The sequence below is a fragment of the Danio rerio genome, chromosome 14 (assembly GCF_052040795.2).
Source record: "Danio rerio strain M-AB ecotype USA chromosome 14, GRCz13ab, whole genome shotgun sequence".
Lineage (NCBI taxonomy): Eukaryota > Metazoa > Chordata > Actinopteri > Cypriniformes > Danionidae > Danio > Danio rerio.
In genome coordinates this window covers 6,017,525-6,025,167 of record NC_141034.1, presented here as the reverse complement: position 1 = coordinate 6,025,167, position 7,643 = coordinate 6,017,525, and the positions used below count along the sequence as shown (strand labels likewise).

Sequence of the window (7,643 nt, the reverse complement as noted above, 5' to 3'; positions counted from 1 at the left end):
TTCTTGGGCGTCTCATGGGCGGTCAACGTTTCTGATTAGCGTTTATCGGGTGCTGGCGTCTCTCACGTCATTGTGGGCATTTAGGTGATTGCTTAGGCCTTGTGGGGCTAGATTTGCACACGGATTTTGCCTCTTGCCGTCTTATAGGATTGAGTTGCACCCACATGATCTCAAAAAGCCATGTCAGATAAGGGGAAAAAAAACATCCAGCCATTCGGTAGTGACAGCGGAAACTGGTGTGTCACGTTATGACCTTAGGGTAAGCCTTAAACTGATTTATCAAGGCTTTAAAACATGAAAATTCTTGTGCACTTTTAATAAAAACATTGCAGTTTATTTTAATCAATCACCTACGGTATTAAGCAACAATTATGATTGGCAAGAAAAATACTGAACAATTAATTGAATAACCTAATCTGTGTAAAGTTCTATTGACACTACAGGAAATAAAAAATCTCCATTTCAATTGAAGAGGTATTGGATGTTTTGAAGCATGTACTGCACCACTCAATAAAATGCAGGTCAAACCACTGATTCCTGAGAATGTTACAACTCAGCTTCCCAGAGATGTTTACATTTAGCTGATTCCTTTCAGGACAACCCTTCTGAACTGGCTGCTGTATCAGTCTTAACACCTGTGAAAGGTACTTCTCTGTTCAAATTTTCTTTATATTGGGTATAGTCCAGAATGAGCCAATTCTAAAGGAATGTGAAGCCGTGCCAGGCTAGCACGGCTGCTGCTCCTCTGAACAAACAGGAGTGTCGGGCGTGAATGCCATGCCAGTTCATCTGAGACCGAAAAGCTCAGTCTTTTGCCGACAACGGCCCCAGACCTGTCACTGATTTAAGTGAATGATTATTGGGAACCTGCGTTTTTAATCATTTAGAATTGCTGGGTTTAGTTTTAATTAAAAACATAATCTTGCCGGTATCTCTTGCATTCATAGGTCATTTCAGGTTTCTCGATTAAAGTTGTCATTCAAAGTATGAACCATTCAGAGATGAGCCCAAAATGGATCCTTAATGCTGAAAATTAAATGCAGAACTCAACATTTATACACAAGTTAAGAACATGCTTCAGAAAATCAGTCAAGACCAGTTCCAACTAAACCAGTTGAATTTCGTCTGCTTGCAATCAACCACACTTAGTGGATCACATCATTGTGACATTTTAAAAGAAAGCCTAAAAAGCCTTCAACCCCTTCAATCTGGGCATGGTTCCAGCCTGTCTTGACAGATCCCCTGTCTTTACAGCAGGCAGTTTCACACCTGATAGGACCACCTGAGTTTGCTCCCCAGAGGCTGAAATCAGAGACGGCCATCATGTGTACCCTGCCGAAATCCACTCTGATTTGAGAAGTTACTATGAAAACAGATTGTAAACATATCCACTGAAGCAACACATTTCATAAATCTCTACATATAATAAATGACAGTTTATCATATGGATCAATGAAATCCTTTACCCAGTGGATGTTGGACTTCCAAACTTCTGGTCATTTATTTCACATTTGATAAAGACGTATTCCTAAAGAAAAAATAGAATGCACAATATTATTGAAATATATTTATGATGCATTTAAAAGATAAATATAATATTATCTTAAAAATCTGACATATGTAATTGTGATGTATGTAAGTCAACATAGCCTACCTTTATTTGCCCACTCTCGGCTCAAGATGGGTTGAATATCTTCAGAGTGTACCAGAGTATGCTGGCATAGCCAAATTAGGGTAATACTGCCAGTCATTAGAGAACAAATAAACAGACATGGGCATTTTCAGAATGATGGACTGTCAATTGCCCAAAAGACCTCATATTCTGCTCCAGTGCCCTCTAGTGGGAAGACTGTCTAATTGTTTCAGGTCTAAGCTTCATTGTGTACTCATTCACTATGAAACAGCCTAATTACCTATTAGGAAACGTAGCTGATTTCTGTACTGCTTAAAAACTACATACAGTGAATTTATATGTAAAGCTTATTACACTTGTCAAAAACAAAAGAGGTTTAAAGCATCAAAGCAAAAAAGTGTAATATTGCTTTTTTATCCTGAATGTGTTTTCTAATTTTGTTTTTTGATATGCATTACATGTTTGATACTTTTTTTTACCCTTATTTATAGTAAACAGACACTAAAATGCTATCAGTGTAACAATAGTTTATATTATCAGCCATATATATATATATATATATATATATATACATATATACACACACACACACACACACACATATATATATATATATATATATATATATATATATATATATATATATATATATATATATATAACCATTTAATGACATAAAAATGCATGTTTAAATGATAAAAGTGCAACCCATAAACATACTAATTAGCCAAATATTTAAACAACAATGTAGACGTTTATATGCATAAATGCATTTGTTACACTAGTTTCTCAAAGATATTTCACCAATTTAATTTAAAACATTCTACATTTACTTGTATTTAATATGCCTTCAATGAAAAAATCACATAGTATATTTAATTGGATGCATTTTTGAACCAAATAAGAATACGTTGTTTTACATGCCCTTGAATTTCATTCATTTTCTTTTTTGGTTAAGTCCCTTTATTCATCAGTGCTCGCCACAGCAGAATGAACCATCAACTTATCCAGCATATGTTTTACGCAGTGGATGCCCTTCCAGCTGCGACCCAAGGAATACACTACAGCCAATCTAGCTTGTTCAATTCACCTGTACCGCATGTCTTTGGACTGTGGGGGAAACCAGAGCACCCGGAGGAAACCCACGCCAACACGAGGAGAACTCCACACAGAAATGCCAACTGACCCAGCCGAGGTTTGAACCAGTGACCTTCTTGCTGTGAGGTAATTGTGCTACCCACTTTGCCACCGTGATGCCGCCCTTGGATTTGTGACTATTAATTTCAAATAGTATTTTAGTAAACCACAACATTATCGATAACTATAAACAAAAACTTTTGTTTTTAAACCAAGTGATAACTGTAACCTGTTTTTTACTTAAAGCATTGATAAAGAATTCAATTATTCATTAATTCATGCACTCATTTTTTCGGCTTAGTCCCTTTATTCATCAGGGGATGTCAGAGCAGAATGAACCGCCAACTTATCCAGCATATGTTTTACGCAGCAGATGCTCTTCAAGTTGCAACCCATCACTGGGAAACTATGGGTCTTCCATTAACACTCATACACTATGGACAATTTAGCTTACCCAATTCACCTATACTGCATGTCTTTGGACTGTGGGGGAAACCCTCGCCAACACGGGGAGAACATGCAAACTCCACACAGAAATGCGACCCAGCCAAGGCGCGAACCAGCGACCTTCTTGCTTTGAGGCAAGAACGCTACCCACTGTGCCACCATGCTGCCCAGAATCCAACTAGTCACAGATATACATGTTTAAAGCTTATGTTATAAGCTTTAAATCATGCCTGACGGATCAGAATTGCAGCAACCCATTTTATAAAAAAAAGAAATAAAAACAATAAAATGATGCCGAACTCCCCCCTGTTCTTCCCGTAAGAGTCTTTGTGTTTTGAGCTGTCGTCAGCGCTCTGGCTGCGGATCAGGCCTTGGAGGGGGTTATCTTCATTAGCTTGCCACTTGGCAGCTAATTGCTGGAGCAGGCGAAAACAAAAAGTTTGGTGTCCGTCCCTACATGCTCTGATTGCTCTGGGACAGGGGAGGCAAAAGTCTGTGTGCCCCAAACCGAAGGCCTCACTCTGGCATGACTTGGCAAGCGCGCCTCCTCCCCAGTATGGATGTTTGTTTGGTTGTTTTTGGAGCTTTGAGCGAACAGGTCTACAGGCCAGGGGCGCTGAAATCAGCATGACAGCCTTTTCCTTTTCTCTTTTTCCTCGCAGGAGACACACTAAATCCCTTAATTCAGGAGGAAATAGCATCTCAGATAAGTGTTGTGGAATCCCTTTTGGAATCTCAGACAATTCATTTCGATTTTTGGGCAAGACTCTTTGTTTGAAGAATATCTAAAACTCACTCCACCGGTTACATATCTCCAGTCATCCTTTGTGAGCTCTTACACATCTTAGCGGTGAGGAAAATAAAGCAGCTTTTTAATGAATCAATGAGACGGATTGTTTCCACTTATCAAGATCTGGCTTGGGTTCAGGGTGCAGGCGGTCGGCGATTGCAATTGCTTCAGTAAAACATGCTCTGGTTCTTCTCCCTCACATGAATGAATCTCAACAAGTATTGTATCAGCCTGTGATTTCCATGACATGCGTTCATTAAAACTTCTGTACTGGATATCTCCATCCAATGGAAACCACTCCAGGTATTGGACATTAGTTTACTTTATCTTCCTCACTTTGATAGGCAGGTGAAACGATCAGATTGTTGTTTTATTTTAGATGCTAGCGAGAGGGATTGATAAGTGTCTAGACAAAATGCAACAACAACTGTTCATAAAGGTGTAGAAACAAATGCCACAGTGCGCCAAAGGGATCGGCGTCTCTTTCTTCTCTTTGATGCATTCAGCTATCGTCACAGTCTGTGGTTGTGTTCTGTCCGCCCCAAAGGCGTGATTTGTATGTGGAGTCAGGTGTTGTCACTCAGATGTGCGATGACCCCATCAGATGTCTTTGTTAAGAGAGAACACAGCTTCACAGTTCAGACTTGCAGTGTTAAAAACGTATATGATTTCTCCAGTTGCTGCCGAGTTAAACAGTGCTTCATTCAGGATCACAATGACAGTCGAGATGAGATCTTGTTTCTTTTGTGTAAAGTACTCATCGAGTCCAAACAGGTAAAAACAGGATTAATTCTAATAGGTTTTGACAGGTAAGACAAAATAGACCACCTATGAGAAAGTATTGGATAAAATGAGGAAAACAATGCACATAAAGATACTTTGTTCTACACACTAAAAGAAATGCTGTATATACAAACCCAATGTAGGGTTATTTGTTTTTATTTAAATGATATTTTTCAAACCAAACTGTTGGATTCGTCCATATTTAATGCAGCTTTGGGTTTAAGCAACCCATCTTTTATGTTGTGCAATGAATTTTCAAACACAAGAAAAAAAAAAGTTAAATGCTTTTTTCATTACTTGTGCAGACCAACTATCTACAAACTGCAAAAAGACAATCAAACATTTCCCCATTTGTGTGGTAATAATTAACCACTACTGAAGGTTTTTAAGACGCATGTGATTGTGTTCAGAAATAAACTTGAATTGCAACCAATCATGATGAATGTGCATTTGCTAAATTCCAAAAGTCATGAAAAAGAGCAGAAACCAGACTTTGAGCTGTAGAACAAGTGTGGGCTGTTCTCTTGCTTCTGAAGCATTACAGGAATCTCCGATAGCAACGTTAAAGTGAACAGGGACATCTAGTGGTTATGTTGCAGCATTACACCTTTTCAACGCATGGCCAACTAGCTATTTAAAGACCGTTGTTTTAAATTGGTTAAATAAGTAAGGTCTATAGACAACTTGTATCATTCAGTTGTGTTAACCTTAAAATAGCTTTTCAGGAAGCAATCAATCAAATTAGACAGCTACAATCAAATGTATAAGAAGCAATCAAATTGTATAAGCAATAGTTACCCAAAACTGAAAATTTGGTCATCATGTACTAACCCTTCACTTGTCACAAACATTAACACAGAATAAGTTATTTTGAAAAATGTCAGAAACCTGTAACCATTGACTTTCATATTATTTGTTTTCTATGGAAGTCAATAGTTACAGGTCTCCAACATTTTCTAAAAATAATATTTTGCTTTCAACAGCAAAATGAAACTCAAACATTTATGGAACCAATTGAGGGCAAGTAATTTTCAATTTTTGGTCTTAAAAAGAAAATGTACAATGGTTGAACTGTTAAAAATTGTATATGCTGAGGGATATTGCCCTTTCACAATATTAGTTTTACAGACTTCTTGTCATCATTATGGTTTTAGGAAAGAAAACATTTTAATGTTATTAGCCGAGTGATAAACAAACAGTTATGCAACAATCCACTAAACTGGTTGTGTGTGACACATTCAAGAACTAAGAATGTGACATCTGCACTCAATGACAGCTGAAATGTTGCAGTAAAAATAAACATGGTAATTGGTAATACATATTCTTACAGCACTCAAAACTCTTAAAAACACATATATTTTTTATTTTTTCATATTGAACTAATGGTTTCATAAAAAAGAACCTTTCACATCCAAGGAACCCTTCCAGGAAAAGAAAGAGAAAAAGGTTAATTAGATGATTCATATAAGTATATATCATTATCCGCTTTTTAAGTTGTGACGTATCGGTGACGTATGGAATACTGTTTCCGGGTGCAAGCCGCCACTCATTTGAATTAGGAAAATATTTTGTTCATGACCACTTTTTAGTCATATCACACATTAAAGTAAATTTTAGTGTACACAACAATCTCTGGACTTGCTGCATCACAAATACCAAAATGTTAAGAATTTATAAAAATTAATCACTTTCTGGTCATCTGATATTAAGCATGGATATATATATTCATGATTTTCGAAAGTATTACATCACTTTGTAAACATTTATTATTATCATTTAATAAATCTCCCCATACAGTTTGATATAGCGCTTGGACCTGGAAGCCGCTCCACGTCGACCTCGTCACACTTATACACAAGTAGATAGGGCTGGGCTGATAATCATTTATTATACAATATAAATATTATAATGATATATATAAATATTATAATGATATATATAAATATAAATAAATATATATATATATATATATATATATATATATATATATATATATATATATAAATATTATAATGATTATATATATATATATATATATATATATATATATATATATATATATATATATATATATATATATATATATACATACTGGGGGGGTATACGTCGCCCTCCCTTTTAGAGACAGACCATTTAGAAACAGGTGATTAAGAATGTAAACTTTTGGATTTCTTTTTTGAACTGTTAAACAAAGTGAAAAATAAAATAAAGTGTTGTTGTGCTGCTGATTATTGATGCTGATAATGGTAAATTATTGTCACATAATAATTGGTCAGACCTGAAAAAAAAACAAACTGCCAAAGTTCATTCATTTTCTTTTCCGCTTAGTCTCTATTAATCTGGCGTCGCCACAGCAGAATGAACCGCCAAACTATCCAGCATATGTTTTCCACGGCGGATGTCCTTCCAGCAGCAACCCATCACCGGGAAACATCCATACACACTCAATCACACACTACGGAAACTTAGCTTAACCAATACACCAATAGCGCATGTCTTTGGACTTGAAACTGAAGTACCCGGAGGAAACCCACTAGAACACAGGGAGAACATGCAGACTCCAAACAGAAATGCCAACTGACCCAGCAGAGAGTCTAACCAGTGACCTTCTTGCTGTGAGGCGATTGTGCCACCCACTGAGCCACTGTGTTGCCTGACTGCCAAAGTTATAACAAATAAAAACCATAAGGAAGAAAAGGTGTTTGTAATTGGTCAAACTCAACCAAAGGGGCAAGAATCTTTACAAAATTCATGCTTGTTTTTATAATTTCCAGCAAAATAAGTGAAATATTAGGCTGCTATTTTAATTAATACTGCTCATGCATATCTTTTAGCACTTATTCGATTCATTTT

At 36.5% G+C, this 7,643-nt stretch overlaps 1 long non-coding RNA gene across 1 annotated transcript; it reads right to left on the bottom strand.

Annotated features, from left to right (window-relative positions):
- Nucleotides 1-312: 312 nt before the first annotated feature.
- Nucleotides 313-1,839, bottom strand: LOC141377671 (uncharacterized). The gene is made up of 3 exons (XR_015507224.1): nucleotides 1,655-1,839; nucleotides 1,467-1,528; nucleotides 313-1,363 (listed from the first exon to the last, which is right to left on the bottom strand). It is a non-coding gene; the product is annotated as an uncharacterized LOC141377671 (long non-coding RNA).
- Between the last annotated feature and the right edge of the window lie 5,804 nt (nucleotides 1,840-7,643).